At 40.2% G+C, this 25,768-nt stretch overlaps 1 pseudogene; it reads right to left on the bottom strand.

The window, feature by feature from the left end:
• Positions 1 to 809: 809 nt before the first annotated feature.
• Positions 810 to 2,838, bottom strand: LOC115953989 (annotated as a pseudogene).
• Between the last annotated feature and the right edge of the window lie 22,930 nt (positions 2,839 to 25,768).

The following is a 25,768-nucleotide window of genomic DNA, read 5'->3' as shown; positions in this document are numbered from 1 at the left end:
GCTTCCTAGATTCTGCTACTAGACCGTAGCATCAACCAATGTAGATTGGTTCCTTCCTAATTGCTTCCCAAAAATCCAAACAGCCCTCTCATAGTGATGAATATAGTGAGAACAAGGTTTGGTAAAATACCTCTCAAGGATTTGACAATGGAGTGGAAGAGAGTTGAGGAATTTGAAGAGACTCTAATGTATAGATTGTGGGTGAATCAATCTTTATTTTCTTTAGGGTTTCTCTCTCAAAATTCTCTCTGGAAGCTCTCTTACATTTGTGGGTATAAGGGGTATTTATACTGGAGTGAGAGAGGAATGTGAAACGTCAGGATTTACAAAACAGGAGTGGCTCGCAGCTTGACCTCGCGACTTGACTAAGTCGCGAGATCCAGTCGCGAGATAACCGTATGGCCAGTTGTCCTGTTTTGTCTTGTAGTGCTCTAGTTGGCATGACTGTTCACCTTCTGGCACGCTTGGCACGTGTGCTACGTCTGGCTGTTTAAGCCGCGAGCTACCCGCGAGAACAAGCCATGAGTCTCTGTTTTCTTGCACACTCTTGAGCAATCAACACTCTATCTCACTCACAACCCTTACAACAAACCCACCTAAATACAAGGTTTCTAAATGCTGAAATACAAGCAAATTTAGCACGGAATAAAGCCAATAAAATGGTTGATTAAATTTAACCTTACAATAAGTAAAGGTACAATAGCAGAGTCATAATATTTAGTGTATAGACATTTATAAGCAAGTGAACCTTAAGGAGCAACATCAATACAATTATCATAAAACACATGGATATCCGATACCCAATCATCTTAATTACTGTCCTTTATCAAGTTCTCGATCATGTTTACCAAAGGAACAATTCCCTTTGCCATAATCTTTATTCTATAGTCTAGACATATTAGAAGCATGAGGGAATAGTGCAAGCCCAAAAACTATAAGCTCAGGAAGAAACAGTCGATTTGACAAGAATCCATGCCAATAGTGAGGTTCTAGATCAAAAAATGCATCAAAAAACCTCCTTGTACCTAGTAAATCATGCTTGAGGAGAATGTCCATTCCAAAATAGAAGAACTCCCTTTGTCTCCTCCTTTGTATTGGCCACAAATCTTTCCAAACTTATGCAGACAAGTCATTTCCTGAAAGTCCTTTATTAGAACTAAGGTACGTAACTATGGAATTTGCAACAATTGGAGTCGCTGCTAAAGTTCTCACTACTATATACCCAGTTGACGGGTGCACCATCCTGGCAACTGGGATGCACGGATGTGGCAAAACGGCTGCTGCACCCGCATCCGACGCGGCCCGACGTGACGACGCACGAGTAACGCCGCTGCCTGTGCGACGGTGCAGCATCCAGTATTTTTTTTTTTTCGTTTCCCAACTCGGCACAGACTCAGGCCGATTTACACCGACTCGAGCCATATCGGTCCGTATCGGGCGAAACCGCCGATTCAAGCTGAAATTAAAAAAAAAAAAAGGAATAAGAAGAAGAAGGGTGCGAAACGCACTATCTCACTCTCTCCAATCCATTCACATCTCATATCTCATATCTCAGCTCCTCTTACTCTCGTCTCTCTGTGCGCCTCTAGCTCCACACCTCCATTGTTTGATAACTGATAAGTTTTGCTTTTAACAAAACTTAGTTCTATTTCTAATTTCTTAATGCCTTTGTTTTGTTTCTTAAAAAGCTTTTTTTTTTTTTTTTTTTTTTGGGTGCCTGAGCATACACGTGAGCCCCATCTTCCTTTCTTTTTTTTTTTAATGGAAAGTTACACCTATTTTAATACCTGTCACATATATCATTTATTTTGTTTTTGGGCTGCACATCTTTTATTTATTTATTTGTGGAAAGTCTCATCTATTTTAATATATTTGTCAATAATTCAAGTGTCAAAAACTTTTGTGGACTTATTACTATCTATTTTTTATTATTATTATTATTATTATTATTATTATTATTATTATAATATGAGTTTTCTATTATTATTATATAAAAAAGCATGCTTAGCAATATATAAAATATATAAACAAAAATATTTTTAATAATTTTTTAATGGCCGAACCTGCACCCGTGCCCGAGTTTGGAAATGCACCCGTGTTTCATAGCCTGACAATACCACCAATATCAACTACTCTTTGGGGGTGCACTGGAAGGGGCCTACCCATTTGAATGACACAACGCTCATCCTCTTCAATGCTTTTCACTTTTATGCCCAAGCGCCTTAATCTAGCCACCATTCTTTCCTGGATATCTTATAAAGGCACTCCAGGCAGAGCAACTAGGGAAGTTTCCTCAATAAATATCCTGTCAGTGGAAAAGGGAATTTCATATAGAAAAGTGGGGATCCTACAATTTCTCCCTTTTAGCTCCACATTGTTGTTCAAATTTGAATCTCTCCGGTCCATGAAAACCATTTTGTCTACATCAAATGGGTGTTCTTCGACCTCAGCTAAAATCCCATAAGCCATTCGGTAACCAGGATTATAGGGCTTGTCATACTGAACAAGGCATCTAGAAAAGCCAGTCGCAACAAGAACCATGGCAACCTGAACTGTGAAACAACCATTGCAAATCAACAAAGATTTAGACTCCTCATGAATAGCCTTAATAACTTTAGCTTGGTGAAACTTGACACCATTTGATATTCATTTTTGCAGTATTTTTGCTTCAGCTGCTTCTGAATAACCCTTCCATAAAGGTCTATCAAGGTCCTTCTCTGACAGATCATCAATAAACACAACAGTTCTAGACCAGGTAGTAGCAAGGCAATCAAGCAAGTCCATGCACTCCTAACCATGTATGATGACAGCACATCTCCTAGGCTAGAGCACATGAAGTTCACACAATGATTTACGCAATATGAACTTCTGTGGCATTCTAATAAATAGTTTGTGCACAATACTGAATTAAAGCAATTTCAAGAGAATTAGGTAATTTCTAATTTAGGGTGTCATACCCGTGTCGTATCTGTGTTATACCCATATCATAGAGGTATCATACCAACTGTTTCATGTTATAATTTTTCAAAAATGGCTTGTGTCACCGTGTCATGTCCATACTTCCTAGGGCAGAACACACGACACACAAACAATATGAACAAGTCTGAAAGCACCAAAGCCCCACTTCAAGATTTCGTTCATAACACATGCGTGAAAATAAGAGGTCATAAATCTGGAAACCTAGGGAAAAAAAAATGCATGATCTAATGAATTAAAGCATGTAAAGGACATTGATAAATTGGAGCCTTGAAGAATTGGAGCAAATATAAGTTATTTTGGAATTTTAGTATGAGAGAAGAATCTAGAGATAGTTGAAAAACTATTAAAGAAAAAGATTACAAATGATTTGGAAAACTGAAAGACCAAATTTAAAATCTCGAGCCTTTCACTCTATTAAAGGTCAGTTGGACATCAGTTGAACTTGATTTTGATTGATTGAAGGTCAATTAAGGGTCGGTAGAGAAAGTAGAAAGTCCAAAAAATCTCATGAAAAAGCATTCGATCGAGACACAGTCGAAGAAATTTTCAATCAATTCGATTGAAGATGGGTCGAAAAGACAGAAACTTTAGCAAACAAGGTCGATTGGTTGAATGATAGTCGAAATTTTCACACATTTCTTTTCTTGAGCTGTTTCATGTACAAGATTAAGTATCCGTGCAAACACAATAATAATTAAAGGTAAACTACATATTTAGTCTTTAACATTTACGCTAAGGCTATGTTTGGTTGCTGGAAAACATTTTCCGGAAAATACATATTTTCCGGAAATGCTAATTTCTGGAAAAGGAAAATGTATTCGGGTGTTTGGCTGTCTCGGAAATCGTTTTACGGAAAATCAATTCCGGTGTTTGATTCGTCCAAATATTTTACGGAAATCGTTTTACGGAAAATTAATTCCGGTGTTTGGTTCGTCCAAATATTTTACGGAAAATACTTTACGGAAAATCAATTCCAATTTTTGGTTCGGAAAATACTTTACGGAAAATAGTTTGGATCATTTTATGGAAAATGATCTAGAATCTGACCCAAAAAATTGTCCATCCATGAATGAAGTTTTGGAGGAATTGGAGAAGATCAATGCTATTAAGGAAAAAGTAGCTGAGCCGAAGCATAATCCTAAGCCCAATAAACGCAAAGAAGATAGGCACCAACATCACCATAACTATCATAAGTCTCCAATTCACCAAAACCATGGTGTTAATCGAGCTAGAGCTAGAGCTTAAATAACTAGTTTGAAGCTATATTTTGCTCTTATAGATAAAATTCAAGAACCTGCATTCCCTATACATATCTGTAACAATACAAAAATTATGGTCATTTGGTTCAACATCAAACATAATCATTCGAATATACCCATAATATTTATATAAAAACAGCCACATCAATCGTTCACCATTGGCATTACACCTCAATGGCATACAAAAATGATACATATTCGTGGTATCTGAACAGTACAAATACATAATTTAGGCAATTGTATTGTCCCAATAATACAAAAGAGTACATATATAATACATTGATAGGTCAATACTAATACTACAACAAAAGTTAATTCCTAAATCTACCATCACAGTCAACATGAAATAAGCAAATCAAATTTGTGAGAAAAAATAACCATCTAACCACAGCTTCCTCAACCTAGCATTCTTGGCTAAAAATCCACGTGCCGTCTTCTCATTCTCACAAAGATGGTCAAAGGCAGTAGCGAGCATATCTTCGCTACATCCATCCGCCATCATAGCCATTACCTCATTATACAAAGTTGTGCAATCAGACGGTCTGCAAGAACATAATAACACCAAGCATGGGTGAAGCCCCAAAATTTCTACACATAACCCAACTAGCCAAATTAAACAAAAAATCACAGCAAAAGTTCTACACAACCCAACTAGCCAAATTCTAATAAAAATCACAGCAAAAACCAATCATGCATAACCAGTCAAGCCCCAAAATTCTAAAAAAAAAAAATCAGACCACAAACCAATTGGGAATAACCTGCAATCAGAAAAGCCCCAAAATTGATATATGCATCACCCATAAATACACAGTTTCATAAACAATGGATAATTAAAAAAATTGATAAATAACCTGCAATCAGAAAAGCCCCAAAATTTCATATGCATAATCCACAAATACACAGTTTAATCGACAATGGATAATTGAAAAAATTAATAAATAACCTGCAATTAGAAAAGTCCCAAAATTTTGATATACATTACCCACAAATACACAGTTATAAACAATGTATAATACAAAAATTAATAAATAAAAACATGTAAATAATTATATAAATATTTATAAAAATAAATATATAAATATTTATTATTTATAAAAATAAATATATAAATATTTATATAAATAAACAACTAAATAAATATATACATATATATATATATATATATATATATTTCAGAGATCAGATCGGGAGGATGGCCTGGATCGATGAGGTGAGTGGATCGGAGGTGAGTGAGTGTGTGGATCGGACGTGTGGGTCGGAGGTGAGGTAAGTGTGTGGCGGATCGGTGTGAGTTTGAGCTGTCACTCACCGTGGGTCTGCGGCGTTTGGTGCGGTGGTTGTCTGGCAGAGCTCGGCGTGACCGGTGTGAGGTAGATCGGTGTCGGTTCGTGGATCGTTGGCTCTCGTTCTTTCTGTGTTTGGTTAGCCGGATCGGAGCTCTGGGTGGCTGGATCGATCGGAGCTCTCGCACTTGATCTCGCTCGTTGGCTTCGATCTCGTTCGTTAGCTTGATCTCGTTCGTTGGCTTGATCTATTCCGCACTTGATCTCGCTCGTTGGCTGTTGTGTTCTTCGATTGTTTTTTTTTTGTTCTTTCTCTCTCGCTCTCGTGTTGTGTTTTCTGTTTTTTCTCTCCCTCTCTCTACGTTTTGCAAGACCCGGAAGTGAATTGAAGTGAAAATGAAGGGAGAAATTCATTTCCGGGTCAAAGGGGAAATTTGTGGTCAACCGGAAATCATTTTCCGGAAAATAATGTTTTTTGTGACAGCCAAACGCATGCATTTTCTGGAAATTGATTTCTGAAATTGGTTTTCAGCCGATTCAAACGCAGCCTAAATGTCAATTTGGTTCCTAATCTTTTAAATGTGTGAATTTAGTCTTAATGTTTTGGTATTGTGTTAAAGTAATCATTGTTGTTAAGTGATAGATGAAAAATGCTGATATGGCTAATGGTCAACATGAAATATAAATTTATTAACACATAAATTGCCACTTGGATCGACACATGGCCTAAGAAAAAAAGAGAGAGAGAGAGAGCAAGTGCACATGTAAACACATCTTAAAATACCTTTTTTTTTTTTTTTTTTTTGGCACTTTCTCATCTTTCTAGAAAACTTTCCTTGGAAACAAACATGACTAAAAAAAAAAATCAAAACCAAAGATTAAACCCCAACCACTAAGAGAAGAAAATCCTCATAGTCAGAGTCATAGATGCAACCTTAAAGCATCAAGTAGGCAGAGGAGGCCCTAATCCCCATTGTGTCTCACTCTCACATGCAAGATGATCTTTCATCTTTAGTAAAACCACTAAATAAATGTTGAATCCATCATCACCAGCCTTGAAAAATATACCAGCTAGTTGAGGCAAGCTATGAATCTTTCAAAATCCATTCATTTTACCACAGTGTAGGTAAACCATCTTGCTTCCTTGATTTTAATCTCAATAAAATCTATTTTTAGTAGGTGATGGGGAAGGAGTACTGGTAGAAAGAGTGGGTGATGTGGCAACCTTTGATTGGGCATTCTTTGGGGGAGAGAGTGAAGAAGATGGGCGTGTGGGATTAAGGGCCATGGATGGTGAGAGAGTAGACCGATGTGGATGGTGAATGGTGGAGGATGGAAAGTCCAGGTAGAGAGAGAGGGAGATGTGGGTGGGTAGTCTGTGGGTGGGTTGAGTCAGTGAAGGAGTGTGGTTGTGTGGGTTTATGGGTGCAATTGTGGGGAGTAGACAGTATGGGTTTTGGATTTGAGGGAAGTGGTGAAGACTGAAGAGAATCTAGGTTTGAGTTTGGATTTTGAAATTTTTTTTATATATTTGTTTCCAAGAAAAGTTTACTAAGAAGATGAGAACGTGCAAAAAGATAATGAGATTAAAGTTTTATTTATTTATTTATTATTTAGTTTAGGACACATGGTAGTCCAAGTAGCAATAAATTTATATTTTATTTTGTCAGTTAGCCACGTGTCTATTTTCCATCCATCACTTAATGCAAGGGACCATTTTAACACAATATCAAAAGGTTAAGAACCAAATTGACACATTTAAAAAGTTAGGGATCAAATTGACATTTGGCCTAAAAGTTAGGGACCAAATATATAGTTTACCCTAATTAAAATAACACAAAGAGAAACTAAATAATATTTCTGAATATTATTATTTTGAAGATAAAAAATACACAACACTATTTGGATAAAGGTACGGCACTCACTCTCTTAGGAGATTGAAGCCCTTGGTTGGCTAAATATTATAACTGGTGCAGACATTTTTTAACTTGTCTCCCCCTTTTTTTACTTGTCTCTCCCATGATACAACAGTCCAACAAATATCATATGGCTAAAACAACCTCTGCATAAAGTGTTCAAGTCCAAAACTCCACCAAAAAGAACACTCTTCTTTGCTAAGAACTTTTTTTTTTTTTTTTTTTTGGTGTAACTACATTGTTTATTGCAATAACTTAGATTGGGTCTAAATTTTTCTATTTATAAGCTCAATGGGCCTCATAAAATTATTACCTAAATTAATCTGATTAATTAGGTCCATAATTTTAATGTAGGGGGAGTTACACAATCAAATGGATGAAATAAGGAGTTTCTGAAGAAATAAATAGGCTCAACAACTAATCCATTAAGTGGGTGAATGACTCTTCATTTTTCATAATAAAAATGTCATTTGCTCACCAATGAATATGAAAATAATTTTGAATGTATCTAGTTCAATATTTGCTCCAATACATATTTTTTGGGGGGCCTTTTTTCGGAGCTCGGCCACGTGTTGTCTGCTAGAGGGGTGACCTTGCTAGGCCTAGGTTGTGTTTGGGGAGTTGCATCCAAAACTCAACATTAGGCCATGTGGTCCAATGGCTACTGACGTACTTTTAAGCCTACAAAACCATTAAAGCCAAAGTTTAAGAATCATGATAATAGTTGAATAAATATATAATATGCGTTTGGTATAATAGCTTTGATTAGTAGTTGTAATAGTAGTTGGATTAAAGTAATATGTATTTAAATGTGAAGTAATCATGTACTCAATGATGTAAATTTAAAGATATGGAAGTAAAGTCACTTATCTTTGTATGGTTTGTAACTCCAGCTGCGTAGTATCTGTGAGTTGATAGGATTCCAGCAGAATGACTCTAGCGGTGGAGAGGCAGTTTACCATGATAACTTCAAAATTAAAGGGGAAAAATGGGTGCAACTGGAGGGAGAGAGAGTATATCTAGCTATGTGTAAAGGCTAGTTAAGTTTGTTCCTTTTATCATGCACTTAAATGAGTTTCCCCTTGACAGTGCTCTTTTGGTTGTTGTGAAACTATGAATAGGATTGCCTTCCATGGGAAGGACTTTTGTAAGATGTAATTTGTGCTTCTAAGAAAAAGGCTTCATGTAAAATAGATTTATGCCTTCCATGAGAAGGGCTTTGATATGAGGCCTTGGTGCCTTCTAGGAGAAGTGCTTTAGTATTAGAAGTTTATGCCTTCCATAAGAAGGGCTTTTATAAGAGAAGTGGAGAAGTGTATTGAGATGTGTTTATGGGCAGCAAAATAGTAGAATTTCAGAGTGAGAGAGTATGAGAGTGGAGCTTAGAAGAGTTGTGGTGTGTTATATGTAATGGTGTAGTAAGTGTGTATGGGATTATGTAAGAGAAATGGAGAAAGAGATGTTTAGAGATATGGGCAATAAGATAGATGTATTTTTTGAATATGGAGAATGAGAGAATGAGTATAAGAGAGTAATGGTATTGTAGTGTGTTTAGCATTGCTGTTGGGATTTTCTGCTGGAGGATGGAATAGAGCTTGTGAAGGACATTTATGAGCTAAGGGCTGAAGAGTTTAGTTCCTAATTTAGAAACTAAAAACTCAGAAGCTCAGTACTTCATTAATAGCTCAAGAAGATAATTAGAGGGGGAAAGAATAGACAAGTTTATGAGAGAAATGTTCTTCTCTATTGGTCTTTTTTTTGTGTTGATGAGGGGTTCTATTTATAGCTGAGTTTAAAGGGGGGGTTTTTAGCAAATAATCTCAACCAAAATTTGTCCTAATCAGCAATAAATTTTCAAAAAATCCATCTTAAGATTTGGCCAAAAATGGTATGTTTAGCTTTAAGGTATTCTTGCTATTTTAGGTAATAGCTGCTGGAGGAAAGAGCAATAGAGAAGGAAAATATTTTAGCAAGAAAAAGATAGTTTCTTGAGTTGGTTTTAGTTTTTAGCCAAATTAGGAAAATCAGTAATGTTAAGGCTATTGGGTCAGCTATCACAATTGTTCTGAAGAAGCTGTCCTAGCTATTAGGAAAAGTTGTCACAACTGTCAGGAAAAGCTGTCACAATTGTCATAAGACAGCTGTTGCTTGGGGCAGAAGCAAATGAGGTCAAATGTTAGGCTGTTGGGATTTCAGCATTAAATGACTGATGATATCAGTTTCAGCCAAATGTCAAGTGTTGAACACATTGCTGGGGTTCTACTGGAAATGTTTCCTTTTTTGGGTGTTTGTATTTTTTGGTCTAAGGTTCCAGTACAGCACATTTTTGGTAAGTAATGGGATGATTGGTTGAAAGTTAAAGAAGCTTTAGAGATTTAGTCAAGGTCTCATTGTGTTGTGACTTAATCTTGGTGTGCAAGAAGAGCATTTAATGCTCTGCTCTAGCAGCTGGCAGAGGAATATTTGGTCTGATTGTGGTAGACAACAGCTGGATATTAGAGATATCATGAACATTTTATGTATTTGGAGATTTAAAGAAAGCCAATCAAATTAGGCTATTTGTTTGAGTTGAATTTTAGCTAAAAGTAGTAATGTAGTTTATGTAGAATAATATAATGAAGTTTCTAAATTAATTTGTATAGGAACAGCTGGAGGTTGAATGAATAGTTATTTCTTTAGCATTTAGATGGCTGAAGATATTGATTATAAGTTTTAGTAAAAGAGCAATGGGGAGTTTTATCATCTTAAGTGCTATGTGATAAGAGGTGCTTACCATATGTTACCTGCTACACATAGACTTGTCAAAGTTCAAGGAGTTGGAGAAGACACGCCAAGCAACATGTTTCTTTTATCAACTTTAAACCGCTGGAGCTTTACTGAACATACCTCTTGGCCCTCCAAACCACAGCTCCCAAAGTTTCCCCAAAGAGACTCATGAGCTTGGATCATAAGTCAAAGATGAGATGACATACCTTGGGTTTTGTGGTCATTTTGCTTAAATATGGGCTTTTGTTGAAGAAGTCGCTTGCCATAAGTGTAAGAGAGGTAATATGGACCATGAGCTTTGATTCATTGCTCGAGCCCGATCCATATGTTGATGTTGATGATGTCATAGGTTATGATCCCAATTTATGAAGAGGAAACGTGGACCATGAATTTGCCTCTTGAAGTAAGAATCTTGTGGGCCATGTGAGCCCAATCCATGAGATATAAGCTTATTTTGGGCTTTAAAGAGATTTACCCAAAAAAATTATAATATGTTAATGTGGCATGGGTTGCCAATGAAATAGTGCCATGTGGGGCAAAAAAAGAGTCCTCAACACATATCAACCCATTAATCATCACAATTAAAAAGAATAAAATAGTCCCTCTCCTTTTCAATGTGAGATTTAACATTCCACCAACTCTTTATCTTTCATATTAACTCACATATTATAATATTTATGTTGTAATATTAATCGATTTCAATTAAATAATATTAAAATGCTATAATGTTAAGAAATGTATTACAGGTTCATCTGACAATTACAGTTACTTGATGCATTCAATTTTAACAAATCAACTAATGGATTAGATTTGCTTCGTCTACAATTTTAAATACATAAATTTTAAACATTTAAACATTCAATTCATGACATAATTATTATGTGCTAGTCAAGGTGATATGAGATTAACTCACTTGTATAACTTGCTCTCCTATATTAGGAGAGCCATAGTTTGAAAACATGTCTTCATCTATATATCTATATAATAATTAATAGTGCAAATGTTTGACTTTTTGTTAACTATTCCTCATTGCACCAAATAGCTACATAAATTACTGCCACGTTTACATTTAAAAACCTTAAAAGAGTTGAATTTTGGTTTGGTGGTTTATGCGAAACAATTTTCTGATTCATTAGATACAATGTTCTTCATCTTAAAAGTTTCTCAATAAAAAAAATTAAGTTCTTCTCAAAGAAAAAAAAATACAAACCCGTTTCACATTCCTACCCATAAAAAACTATAAAAAAAAATAATCAAAAAAAAATCAAACACTTTACTTTATCTCTCTCCCTATATGCTCCTTTCTCCCTTTCTCTCTCTTTCTCTTACCCTCTTCTAAAATGTATTTTATATGCAAAATTTTGAAACAATTTCTCTCTATTTGGTTGAAAAACTCAGAAAAATGGCTTCTCTTTTTGATAACACCAACCAGCAATGTGATAATAATATAATAAAAAATACTATATCTCTGCCCGACTTATACTAGTGAAAGCCTTCTTCTCTCTAGGCTGCCTCACGATAAAACCCTAAACCTCTTCAAGAACAAACCCAAGAGAGAAATAACTATTACTGGCCATTCCTGCCCCCACCTATTCCCTCCCCATACTCCGACCACTGGAACCGCAGGCTTAAGATATACAATTTGTAAGGCACATTGTTACCATTAGACTGTCAGAACTACCATCGGTAATTTTTTCTTTCTTTCTTTCTTTTTTTCCTTATTTCTTAGGTCTAGGAATGAAATATGACATAGTTTTGGGTTCTATCCCTACCAGAAATGGTGCTATATGGTGGGTGTACTATCTACTTATTCATTTCTTATTTAGTTTCTTTAGTTTTTGTTGCATTCATTTCTTAAGTTGTATCGTAGCCATTGTAATTTGATATTGAGGTTAACAGAGTTCTATGGTGCATAGGCTTATATTTAACGTGAGTACTTTTTTTTCCTCAATGGATTTTCTTGCCTCATATTTTATTTTAACTTCATAAATTAATGTATTAAGTGATTATACCATTTAGTTGAGTTATGATGCTAGCAATTTATTTTGTTTATATTCTATTATTGTATTTGTGAACTAAATGAGTTATGATGCTAGCAATTTGCTGTTATGGACCTCATTTGACTAAAGCAAATAAAATTTGAGCTGACAATTTTTTCTTTTCTTATTTCCCTTTTTAGATGTATCTCTTGAATTTGTTTGGTTGCCAATTAATTGGAAATGTTCATAGTTTGCATAATATTGCATTCATAAATCCAACATATCAGATAAGGCTTTAGAAAAATTGGAGTCATCACTGTAATGAATGGGCTAATTCATGAAATGCATCCACTTAAAAATATTTTATTTTATTTTTTTATTGATGTAAGTTGCGTAAGCTTTTTGTTGTAAAATTGGTAATACCTTTAGCATTTTCCATATGTTCTTAAGTTTCGATGCTTTGATTGGGGAGCTTTGTTTTGTGTGCTAATATTTTGGATGGGAATGATTATACATGGGAAATATTACTGTAAAATTGGTAGAAGCATATGGTAGATTAACATTATGCTTTATTTTGAAGTAAATAGAAGGAAGATGCGCTAAATAGGTTTGGTTTAAGGATAACAAATATATATATTTTGCCAGAAGGGTAAAGATTGTTAAGGGATTGAAATAGTATCAAAAACTACAAGTGTGTTCTAAGATTAACTATCCCGTGCATCGCACGAATTAACGACTAGTATATCTAAAATTTAAAACGTAGCATTTATTGTTACTACGCTCCTATTGAGCCACATTATCACCACGTCATTGGCCACATAATTAGTCTTTTTCATTTTTTTTTTTTTTACCTTTAGTTTTTTAACAATATAAATATATTGGCTTTACAAATTCCTCTTAGGCAATTTTAACTATAAATATTCATCTATTTTAATTTTGATGTTATAATTAAATAATAAATTAATGTTTGAACAGTTTTAACTTTACATATTATTTTGCCTCTTCATCTTTCTTTATTTTGTCTCTTCTTCCTTTATTTTGACTCTTCTTCTTCCCTTTATCTTACTATAAATTTGCCACTCTCTCCCATTCTATGCATATTTTTTCTATACAAAAAGGTTTTCTCTCTCTCTCTCTCTCTTTCTCTCTCGATTTTTTTTTTTCATTTATTGTTGGAGTTTTTAATTTTTCCTTTATCTCTACCTTAGATTGATGAATATTTGTGTTTTTTAGAACTCTACTTTTTAAAAATTGTCTATAAAAAGGTATTCACATGTCTATCTTAATCATTGATGGTTAAAAAGATACAACTTGATAACTGCCCATAGGAGTTTTCTCTTACTAGAGGTTTGTACCCTTATTGTCCTATTATTGACTAATTCATATGTGTTCCTTGATGCAAGCATTTTTTTTTTTAATCATTTAATTTACAACACTAAATACTTTTAATGAATGGTATTTGTTGCTGATCTTAATTGGGGAAAAATCATATTATAATATGTCATATTTTGTGTTATTTTTAGATTTTAGTTTATTTAGAAAATAACTGAATAATCTAGACAAGCTGATGAAGAACGGTTAGTGCAGTTGAAGAGAATGGTTTTTGTGTAATTTTCTTTCACTATTTGTAAAATTTTGTTTCAAAAATTAGAAGCAAATTGTTATATTTTTGTGTAGGGTCTAGTTTTTTAGGCCAAGCCCAAAATGAATGGGACCTTAGACCTTGAGCCCTGTACAATGAATTTGTAGAGAATGGGCCAAAGAGCTAGGTTTTAGCGTATGAACAACGGTCATCACGGTGCTCTTTACGATCAGATTGAGGCGGATTGGAATCATCAAAGAGGGTTGGTCCTTGCCACAGTATGGGGAGCCTTTTTTGATGCCTTTGGTGTGTTGGGGGGTCTCCGCCCCTCCCTCTCTGTCTCTCTTTACTCCCTTTTTATAGTAATTTCCTTCCTCCTAAATGGGGCCCCTAGAGTAGGTACTTGTCCCATTAACCCTTCCCTCCAGTTGTTGGGAGTGGTTGTAAGGACAAAGAAGTATGGCCGTGTCAGGCGCATGACACTGAATGCGATAATGGCAGCCTTTCCTTTAAACACTTTCGTTGTCCTTTCCTGCTTTAGTACTCTTCCCGCTCCGTGGGATGATAGAGAGTGTCACTACTGGTGACAGGTTACTTCTCCCATCCTTGGCTACAATGTGCCGAGGAGGTTTCTCCCTGTGGCCAAGGAAGGGCTTTTTCCCTTGGGCTAGGCCTTTGGCCCAATATAAACATCGACATGGGCCTACTGGTCTTTTACCCCCCCCCCATAATAGCCCCTCAAAATCCTGCTATCCGGTTCCTCGGATAGAGAGAAGGGTTTTGGTGATATCGGGCCTCTGTCTCGACTTGCCACGTTAGGCCCTCCACTAAAGGCCAAAGCCTCTTCGTTTGCCCAAGGTGCATTCCCGGTTGTGGGACATTCTTTTAATCTATCCAAGCCGCGTTCCTGTCATTTCGGTATACGAGGCGTGCTTTAATGAGGGTCCCTTCACGAGGTGACATAAATTCACCGGTTGAAGATCACTTTGGAAATTGAGCGAGATTTATTTCGCTTGTAATTCCTTTTTGGAGATTTAGGTGAATTGATTGCCACCAAGTTTGCCTCCTATATAAGAACCACAGTGGGGGGTCATTCCCTTTATTTGCAGACCCTTTGAACTTTTCAAATTCCTAACCCTCCAATTGTTTCCATAGTCCCCATCACCAGTGTGACTGAGCTTTAGGAGGTGAAATGGTTAAGGCTAGGATAAGGGTGAAGGAACCACACCCTCTTCAGAAACCTTAGGTAACTTCGAGATTCAGAATGGTCCGGTCAGGGTAAGGGAGACAAAGGCTCAAGATATTTTTTCTCCTCGATAAGGCAAGAAAGGAGCCTCTTCTTCCTTCAGCAAAAATCCGAAGCGAGTGGAGGTCGCATCAGATTTTTGGTGCGACAGCACTAGGACCTCCACTCGGTGCCGTGAGCCATGCACGTAAGGGCTTGGATTTCCCATCACTGGATCCGTGCTTGCTCGATTACGGCTAGAACGGTACTTGCTCGATTGCTGCTAGAGCAAGTATGGGGATTTGGCATCCCCGCTTCTTCCTCTTTTCCATCACTGGTGCCATCTAGACTTGCCTAGTTGCTACTAGAGCAAGGTTATGGATCAGGTACCTCTACTTCTTCTCTTCCATCACTGGGGCCGTCTAGACTTGCTTAGTCACTGCTAGAGCAAAATTGAAGGATCTATTGTCCCCGTGTATTCCCCTTTTTTCTTTTTTTATAGTTAGCTTATGATATAGGCTTGTCCAAGCCCTTTTATGTATATTATACCATCTCTTTATCTAATAAAAGATGATTTTATCGCATTTTATGTATCCTTTCTTTTCTGCAATAATTATTTTGTGAACGAATGTTTTTACTTAGAACCGATGCCCTTGTCGATAAGGAGTTATTACTTTGAATTTATCAAAACCCAACGGGCACAACAATGCAAACGTCAAATATATTAGCCGCACGTTCTATATTGCGAACGGGGTGACTGCCTGAGGATGTGTAATCTAAAATAAACTATCCGACGGGGTCGCTGGGTACTACAGTTCTTCTCCGCTTTTCCGATGATATTCGTAGCTTTAACTTGTTTCAGGTGTCCGGTCCGAGGACCGAGGCATGATTGCACCTGGACTGAACACTCAGAAAGGCACTCTTGTGTGTTAACTCCCATGAGGATGGGGGGCCGAGAACCATACGAGACCTCCATTCCGCCCAGGACTTAGGACTTTCCTGAAGTTACAAGTTTCCCATAGATTTGAGTCCAAGGACCATGCAAGACCTTAGTTCTATCTAACACTTTAGGTTTCTCAGAGTGTCGAGTTTCCCCATAGGTTTGAGTTCGAAGACCATGCAAGACCTTGGCTCTGTCTAATACTTAGGCTCTTGGAGTGTCTAGTTTCCTCATAGGTTTGAGTCCAAGGACCATGCAAGAACTTGGTTTTGTCTAGCACTTACACTTTTTGGAGTGTCTAGTTTTCTCATAGGTTTGAGTCCGATGACCATTTTCCCTGTAAGTTTGAGTCCGAGGACCATGCAAGACCTTGGTTCTATCTAGCACATAGGCTCTTGGAGTATCTAGTTTCCCCATAGGTCTGAGTCAGAGGACCATGCAAGACCTTGGTTCTGTATAACACTTAGAGTCTTGGAGTGTCTAGTTTCCACATAGGTTTGAGTCCGAAGACCATGCAAGACCATGGTTCTGTCAAGTACTTAGGCTCTTGGAGTGTCCAGTTTCCCCACCGGTTTGAGTCTAGGACCATGCAAGACCTTGGTCCTATCTAGCACTTAGGCTCTTGGAGTGTCTAGTTTCCACATAGGCTTGAGTCCGAGGGCCATGCAAGACCTTCGTTCTGTCTAGCACTTAGGCTCTTATAGTGCCTGGTTTTCCTCTTGGTTTGAGTCCGAGGACAATGCAAGACCTTGGTTCTGACTAGCACTTAGGCTCTTAGTGTGTCTAGTTTCCGCATAGGTTTGAGTCCGAGGACCATTTTCCCGTAAGTTTGAGAATGAGGACCATGCAAGACCTCGGTTCTATCCAACAATTAGGCTCATGGAGTGTCTAGTTTCCCCGTAGGTTTGAGTCCGATGACCATACAAGACCGTGGTTCTATCTACCACTTAGGAACTTGGAATGTCTAGTTTCCCAATAGGTTTGAGTTCAAGGACCATGCAAGACCTTGGTTCTGTCTACCACTTAGGCACTTGGAGTATCTAGTTTCCTAATAGGTTTGAGTTCGAGGACTATGCAAGACTAAGGTTCTGTCTAGCACTTAGGCTCTTGGAGTGTCTAGTTTCCCCAGAGGTTTGAGTTCGAGGACCATGAAAGACCTTGGTTCTATCTAACACTATAGGATTTTTGGAGTGTCTAGTTTCCCCATAGGTTTGAGTCCGATTACCTTGCAATACCTTGGTTCTATCTAGCACTTAGGCTTTTGGAGTGTCTAGTTTCCACATAGGTTTGAGTCCGAGGACCATGCAAGACTTTCGTTCTGTCTAGCACTTAGGCTCTTATAGTGCCTAGTTTCCCTCTTGGTTTGAGTCTGAGGACAATGCAAGACCTTGGTTCTGACTAGCACTTAGGCTCTTGGTGTGTCGAGTTTCCCCATAGGTTTGAGTTCGAGGACCATTTTCCCGTAAGTTTGAGTCTGAGGACCATGCAAGACCTCGGTTCTGTCTAACAATTAGGCTCATGGAGTATCTAGTTTCCCCGTAGGTTTGAGTCCAACGACTATACAAGACCGTGGTTCTATCTACCACTTAGGAACTTGGAGTGTCTAGTTTCCCAATAGGTTTGAGTTTGAGGACCACGCAAGACCTTGGTTCTGTCTACCACTTAGGCACTTGGAGTGTGTAGTTTCCCTATAGGTTTGAGTTCGAGGACCACGCAAGATTAAGGTTCTACCTAGCACTTAGGCTCTTGGAGTGTCTAGTTTCCCCATAGGTTTGAGTTCGAGGACCATGCAAAACCTTGGTTCTATCTAACACTATAGGATTTTTGGAGTGTCTAGTTTCCCCATAGGTTTGAATCCGATTACCATGCAATACCTTGGTTCTCTCTAGCACAGAGGCTCTTGTAGTGTCTAGTTTCCCTCTTGGTTTGAGTCCGAGGACCATGCAAGTCCTTGGTTCTGTCCAGCACTTAGGATCTTGGTCTGTCTAGTTTCCCCATAGGTTTGAGTTCGACGACCATTTTCCCCGTAAGTTTGAGTCTGAGGACCGTGCAAGACCTCGGTTCTGTCCAGCACATATGCTCTTGGAGTGTCTAGTTCCCCTGTAGGTTTGAGTCCGAGGACCATACTAGACCGTGGTTCTGTCTACCACTTAGGCACTTGGAGCGTCTAGTTTCCCTATAGGTTTGAGTTCGAGGACTATGCAAGACCTTGGTTCTGTCTAGCACTTAGGCTCTTGGAGAGTCTAGTTCCCCCACAGGGTTGAGTTCGAGGAACATGCAAGACCTTGGTTCTATCTAACACATTAGGATTTTTGGAGTGTCTAGTTTCCCAATAGGTTTGAGTACGAGGACCATACGAGACCTTGGTTCTATCTAACACTTTAGGATTTTTTGAGTGTCTAATTTCCCCACGGGTTTGAGTCCGATGACCATTCAAGACCTTGGTTCTGTCTAGCTATTAGGCTCCTGCAGTGTCTAGTTTCCCCCTTGGTTTGAGTCCGACGACCAGGCAAGACCTCGGTTCTGTCTAGCACTTAGGCTCTTGAAGTGTCTAGTTTCCCCGTAGGTTTGAGTTCGAGGACCATGCAAGACCTTGGTTCTATCTAGCACTTGTACTTTTGGAGTGTCTTGTTTCCCCATAGGTTCGACTCCAAGAACCATGCAAGGCCTTGATACTGTCTAGCACTTAGGCACTTGGAGTGTCTAGTTTCCCTATAGGTTTGGGTCCGAGGACCATGCAAGACTTTGGTTCTGTCTAGCACGTAGGCTCTTGTAGTGTCTAGTTTCCCCGTATGTTTGAGTCCGAGGACCATGCAAGACCTTGGTTCTTTCTAACACTTTAGGCTTTCTGGAGTGTCTAGTTACCCCATAGGTTTGAGTCCGAGAACCATGCAAGACGTTGGTTCTATCCAACACATTGGTTCTTGGAGTGTCTAGCTTCCCCACAGGCTTGAATCCAAGGACCGCGCAAGAACTTGGTTCTGTCTTGGACCTTGGCTATTCGGAGTGTCTAGGCTTCTCATAGGTTTGAGTCCGAGGACCTTGCAAAACCTTGGTTCCGTCATGCAATTAGGATCTTGAAGTGTGTAGTTTCCCCAAAGGTTTGAGTTCAAGGACCATGCAGGACCTTGGTTCTATCTAACATTCAGAATATTGGAATGTCTGGTTTCCCAATTGGTTTGAGTTCGAGGGCGATGCAAGACCTTAGTTTTGTCTAGCACTTAGACTCTTGGAGTGTCTAGTTTCCCCATAGGTTTGACTTCGAGGACCATGCAAGACCTTGGTTCTGTCTAGCACTTAGGTTCTTGGAGTGTCTAGTTTCCCCATATGTTTGAGTCCGAAGACCATGCAAGACCTTGGTTCTGTCTAGCACATATGCTCTTGGAGTGTCTAGCTTCCCTATAGGTTTGACTCCGAGATCAATGCAAGACCTTGGTTCTATCTAGCACTTGTGCTCTTGGAGTGTCTAGTTTCCCCAAAGGTTTGACTCCGAGGACCATGGATGTCCTTTGTTTTGTCTAGCTCTTTGGCTCTTGGAGTGTCTAGTTTCCCCGTAGGTTTGTGTTCGAGGGCCATGCAAGACCTTGGTTTTGTCTAGCATTTAGGCTCTTGGAGTGTCTAGTTTCCCCACAGGTTTGACTCCGAGGACTATGCAAGACCTTGGCTCTGTCTAGCACTTAGGATCTTGAAGTGTCTAGTTTCCCTGTAGGTTTGAGTCCGAGGACCATGCAAGACCTTGGTTCTGTATAGCACTTAGGTTCTTGGAGTGTCTAGTTTCCCTATAGGTTTGAGTCCGAAGACCATGCAAGACTTTGGTTCTGTCTTGCACTTAGGCTCTTAAAGTGTTTAGTTTCACCGTAGGTTTGAGTCCGAGGACCATGCAAGACCTTGGTTCTGTCTAGCACTTAGGCTCTTGGAGTGTCTTGCTTCCCTATAGGTTTGACTCCGAGAACTATGCAAGACCTTGGTTCTATCTAGCACTTGTTCTCTTGGAGTGTCTAGGTTCGCCATAGGTTCGACTCCAAGAACCATGCAAGACCTTGGTTCTGTATAGCACTTAGGTTCTTGGAGTGTTTAGTTCCCCCACTGGTTTGAGTCCGAAGACCATGCAAGACCTTGGTTCTTTCAAGCACTAATGCTCTTGGAGTGTCTAGCTTCCCTATAGGTTTAACTCCGAGAACTATGCAAGACCTTGGTTCTGTCTAGCACTTAGGAACGTGGAGTGTCTAGTTTGCCCATAGGTTTGAGTCCGAAGACCATGCAAGACCTTGGTTCTTTCAAGCACTAATGCTCTTGGAGTGTCTAGCTTCCCTATAGGTTTAACTCCGAGAACTATGCAAGACCTTGGTTCTGTCTAGCACTTAGGAACGTGGAGTGTCTAGTTTCCCCATAGGTATGAGTCCGAAGACCATGCAAGACCTTGGTTCAATCTAACACATTAGGCTTTCTGGAGTGTCTAGATTCCTCATAGGTTTGAGTCTGAGGACCATGGAAGACCTTGGTTCTGTCTAGCTCTTAGGCTCTTGGAGTGTCTAGTTTCCCCGTAGGTTTGACTTCGAGGACCATGCAAGACCATGGTTTTGTCTAACACTTAGGCACTTGGAGTGTCTAGTTTCCCCAAAGGTTTGACTCCGAGGATCATGGATGTCCTTTGTTTTGTCTAGCTCTTTGGCTCTTGGAGTGTCTAGTTTCCCCGTAGGTTTGTGTTCGAGGGCCATGCAAGACCTTGGTTTTGTCTAGCATTTAGGGTCTTGGAGTGTCTAGTTTCCCCACAGGTTTGACTCCGAGGACTATGCAACACCTTGGCTCTGTCTAGCACTTAGGCTCTTGAAGTGTCTAGTTTCCCTGTAGGTTTGAGTCCGAGGACCATGCAAGACCTTGGTTCTGTACAGCACTTAGGTTCTTGGAGTGTCTAGTTTCCCTATAGGTTTGAGTCCGAAGACCATGCAAGACTTTGGTTCTGTCTTGCACTTAGGCTCTTAAAGTGTTTAGTTTCACCGTAGGTTTGAGTCCGAGGACCATGCAAGACATTGGTTCTGTCTAGCACTTAGGCTGTTGGAGTGTCTTGCTTCCCTATAGGTTTGACTCCGAGAACTATGCAAGACCTTGGTTCTATTTAGCACTTGTTCTCTTGGAGTGTCTAGGTTCGCCATAGGTTCGACTCCAAGAACCATGCAAGACCTTGGTTCTGTATAGCACTTATGTTCTTGGAGTGTTTAGTTCCCCCATAGGTTTGAGTCCGAAGACCATGCAAGACCTTGGTTCTTTCAAGCACTAATGCTCTTGGAGTGTCTAGCTTCCCTATAGGTTTGACTCCGAGAACTATGCAAGACCTTGGTTCTGTCTAGCACTTAGGAACGTGGAGTGTCTAGTTTCCCCATAGGTTTGAGTCCAAAGACCATGCAAGACCTTGGTTCAATCTAACACATTAGGCTTTCTGGAGTGTCTAGATTCCTCATAGGTTTGAGTCTGAGGACCATGGAAGACCTTGGTTCTGTCTAGCTCTTAGGCTCTTGGAGTGTCTAGTTTCCCCGTAGGTTTGACTTCGAGGACCATGCAAGACCATGGTTCTGTCTAACACTTAGGCACTTGGAGTGTCTAGTTTCTCTATAGGTTTGAGTCCGAGGACCATGCAAGACCTTGGTTCTGTCTAGCACTTAGACACTTAGTGTGTCTAGTTTCCCCATAGGTTTGAGTCCGAGGACCATGCAAGACCAAGGTTCTATTTAACACTTTAGGCTTTCTGGAGCGTCTAGTTTCCCCATAGGTTTGAGTCCGAGGACCATGCAAGATGTTGGTTCTGTCCAACGCATAGGCTCTTTGAGTGTCTAGTTTCCCCATAGGCTTGAGTTCAAGGACCGTGCAAGACCTTGATTCTGTCTAGTACCTTGGCTTTTCGGAGTGTCTGGGCTTCTCATAGTTTTTAGTCCGAGGACCATGCAAGACCTTGGTTCTGTCAAGCAATAAGGATCACGAAGTGTGTAGTTTCCCCAAATGTTTGAGTTCGAGGACCATGCAAGACCTTAGTTGTATCTAACATTTAGAATATTGGAGTGTCTGGTTTCCCAATTGGTTTGAGTTCAAGGGCCATGCAAGACCTTGGTTCTGTCTTGCACTTAGGCTCTTGAAGTGTCTAGTTTCCCCGGAGGTTTAAGTCCGAGGACCGTGCAAGACTTTGGTTCTGTCTAGCACTTAGGCTCTTGGAGTGTCTAGTTTCCCCGTAGGTTTGAGTCCGAGGACCATGCAAAACCTTGGTTCTTTCAAGCAGTAATGCTCTTGGAGTGTCTAGCTTCCCCATAGGTTTGACTCTGAGAATTATGCAAGACCTTGGTTCTGTCTAACACTTAGGAACTTGGAGTGTCTAGCTTCCCCATAGGTTTGAGTCCGAGGACCATGCAAGACCTTGGTTCTATCTAACACTTTAGGCTTTCTGGAGTGTCTAGTTTCCCTCTAGGTTTGAGTCCGAGGACCATGGAAGACCTTGGTTCTGTCTAGCTCTTAGGCGCTTAGAGTGTCTAGTTTCCACGTGGGTTTGACTCTGAGGTCCATGCAAGACTTTGGTTCTGTCTAGCACTTAGGCTCTTGGAGTGTCTAGTTTCCCCATAGGTTTGAGTCCGAGGACCATGCAAGACCTTGGTTCTGTCTAGAACTTAGGCACTTAGTGTGTCTAGTTTCCCTATAGTTTTGAGTCCGAGTACCTCGCAAGACCTTGGTTCTATCTAACACTTTAGACTTTCTGGAGTGTCTAGTTTCCCCATAGGTTTGAGTCCGAGGACCATGCATGACGTTGGTTCTGTCCAACCTATAGGCTCTTGGAGTGTCTAGTTTCCCCACAGGCTTGACTCCAAGGACCGTGCAAGATCTAGGTTCTGTCTAGCACCCTGGCTTTTCGGAGTGTCTAGGCTTCCTATAGGTTTGGGACCGAGGACCATGCAAGACCTTGGTTCTGTCAAGCAAAAAGGATCTTGAAGTTTGTAGTTTCCCCAAATGTTTGAGTTCGAGAACCATGCAAGACCTTGGTTGTATTTAACATTTAGAATATTGGAGTGTCTGGTTTCCCAATTGGTTTGAGTTCCAGCACCATGCAAGACCTTGGTTCTGTCTTGCACTTAGGCTCTTGATGTGTCTAGTTTCCCCGTAGGTTTGAGTCCGAGGACCGTGCAAGACATTGGTTCTGTCTGGCACTTAGGCTCTTGGAGTGTCTAGTTTCCCCGTAGGTTTAAGTCCGAGGACCATGCAAGACCATGGTTCTTTCTAGCACTAATGCTCTTCGAGTGACTGGCTCCCCTATAGGTTTGAATCCGAGAACTATGCAAGAACTTGGTTCTGTCTAGCACTTAGGCGCTTGGAGTGTCTAGTTTCCCCATTGGTTTGAGCTCGAGGACCATGCGAGACGTTGGTTCTTTCCAACACATAGGCTCTTGGAGTGTCTAGTTTCCCCATAGGATTGAGTCCACGGACCGTGCAAGACCTTGGTTCTGTCTAGCACCTGGGTTTTTCGGAGTGTCTAGGCTTCTCAAAGGTTTGAGTCCGAGGACCATGCAGGATCTTGGTTTTGTCAAGCAATTAGAATCTTGAAGTGTGTAGTTTCCCCATAGGTTTGAGTTCGAGGACCTTGCAAGACCTTGGTTCTATCCAACATTTAGAATATTGGAGTGTCTGGTTTCCCAATTGGTTTGAGTTCGAAGGCCATGCAAGACCTTAGTTCTGTCTAGCACTTAGGCTCTTGGAGTGTCTAGTTTCCTCATAGGTTTGACTCCAAAAACAGTGCAAGACCTTGGTTCTGTCTAGCACTTAGGTTCTTGGAGTCTCTAATTTCCCCATAGGTTTGTGTCTGAAGACCATGCAAGACATTGGTTCTATCTTGCACTTAGGCTCTTGAAGTGTCTAGTTTCCTCGTAGGTTTGAGTCCGAGGACCGTGCAAGACCTCGGTTCTGTCTAGCACTTAGGTTCTTGGAGTGTCTAGTTTCCCTGTAGGTTTGAGTCCTAGGACCATGTAAGACCTTGGTTCTGTCTAGCACTTAGGTTCTTGGAGTGTCTAGTTTCCCCACAGGTTTGAGTCCGAAGACCATGCAAGACCTTGGTTCTATATTGCACTTAGGCTCTTGAAGTGTCTAGTTTCCTCGTAGGTTTGAGTTAGAAGACCGTGCAAGACCTTGGTTTTGTCTAGCACTTGTACTCTTTGAGTGTCTAGTTTCCCCATAGGTTCGACTCCAAGAACCATGCAAGTCCTTCATTCTGTCTAGCACTTAGGTATTTGGAGTGTCTAGTTTCCCCATAGGTTTGAGTCCGAGGACCATGGAAGACCTTGGTTCTGTCTAGCTCTTAGGCTCTTCGAGTGTCTAGTTTCCCCGTAAGTTTGAGTCCGAGGACCATGCAAGACCTTGGTTCTGTCTAGCACTTAGGCACTTGGAGTGTCTAGTTTCCCTATAAGTTTAAGTCCGAGGACCATGCAAGACATTGGTTCTGTCTAGCACTTAGGCTCTTGGAGTGTCTAGTTTCCCCGTCTGTTTGAGTCTGAGGACCATGCAAGACCTTGGTTCTATGTAACACTTTAGGCTTTCCGGAGTGTCTAGTTTCCCACAGGTTTGAGTCCGAGGACCATGGAAGACCTTAGTTCTGCCTAGCTCTTAGGCTCTTGGACTGTCCAGTTTCCCCGAAGGTTTGAGTCCGAGGACCATGCAAGACCTTGGTTCTGTCTAGAACTTAGGCACTTGGAGTGTCTAGTTTCCCTATAGGTTTGAGACCGAGGACCATGCAAGACTTTGGTTCTGTCTAGCACTTAGGCTCTTGGAGTGTCTAGTTTCCCCATATGTTTGAGTCCGAAGACCATGCAAGATCTTGGTTCTATCTTGCACTTAGGCTCTTGAAGTGTGTAGTATCCCCATAGGTTTGAGTCCGAGGACCGTGCAAGACCTTGGTTCTGTCTAGCACTTAGGTTCTTGGAGTGTCTAGTTTCCCTGTTGGTTTGAGTCCTAGGACCATGTAAGACCTTGGTCCTGTCCAGCACTTAGGTTCTTGGAGTGTCTAGTTTCCCCAAAGGTTTTAGTCCGAAGACCATGCAAAACCATGGTTCTGTATTGCACATAGGCTCTTGGAGTGTCTAGCTTCCCTATAGGTTTGACTCCGAGAACTATGCAAGACCTTGGTTCTATCTAGCACTTGTACTCTCAGAGTGTCAAGTTTCCCCGTAGGTTCGACTCCAAGAACCATGCAAGACCTTGGTTCGGTTTAGCACTTAGGTACTTGGAGTCTCTAATTTCCCCATAGGTCTGAGAACGAGGACCATGGAAGACCTTGGTTCTGTCTAGCTCTTAGGCTCTTGGAGTGTCTAGTTTCCCCATAGGTTTGAGTCCGAGGACCATGCAAGACCTTGGTTCTGTCTAGCACTTAGACACTTAGTGTGTCTAGTTTCCCCATAGGTTTGAGTCCGAGGACCATGCAAGACCAAGGTTCTATTTAACACTTTAGGCTTTCTGGAGCGTCTAGTTTCCCCATAGGTTTGAGTCCGAGGACCATGCAAGACGTTGGTTCTGTCCAACCCATAAGCTCTTGGAGTGTCTAGTTTCCCCACAGGCTTGAGTCCAAGGACCGTGCAAGACCTTGGTTCTGTCTAGCACCTTGGCTTTTCGGAATGTCTAGGCTTCGAATTGGTTTGAGTCCGAGGACCATGCAAGACCTTGGTTCTGTCAAGCAATAAGGATCTTGAAGTTTGTAGTTTCCCCAAATGTTTGAGTTCGAGGACCATGCAAGACCTTGGTTGTATCTAACATTTAGAATATTGGAATGTCTGGTTTCCCAATTGGTTTGAGTTCAAGCGTCATGCAAGACCTTGGTT

Source organism: Quercus lobata, chromosome 7 (assembly GCF_001633185.2).
Source record: "Quercus lobata isolate SW786 chromosome 7, ValleyOak3.0 Primary Assembly, whole genome shotgun sequence".
Lineage (NCBI taxonomy): Eukaryota > Viridiplantae > Streptophyta > Magnoliopsida > Fagales > Fagaceae > Quercus > Quercus lobata.
Note: the sequence above shows the minus strand (reverse complement) of the source record. Positions and strands in the feature narration are given on the sequence as shown.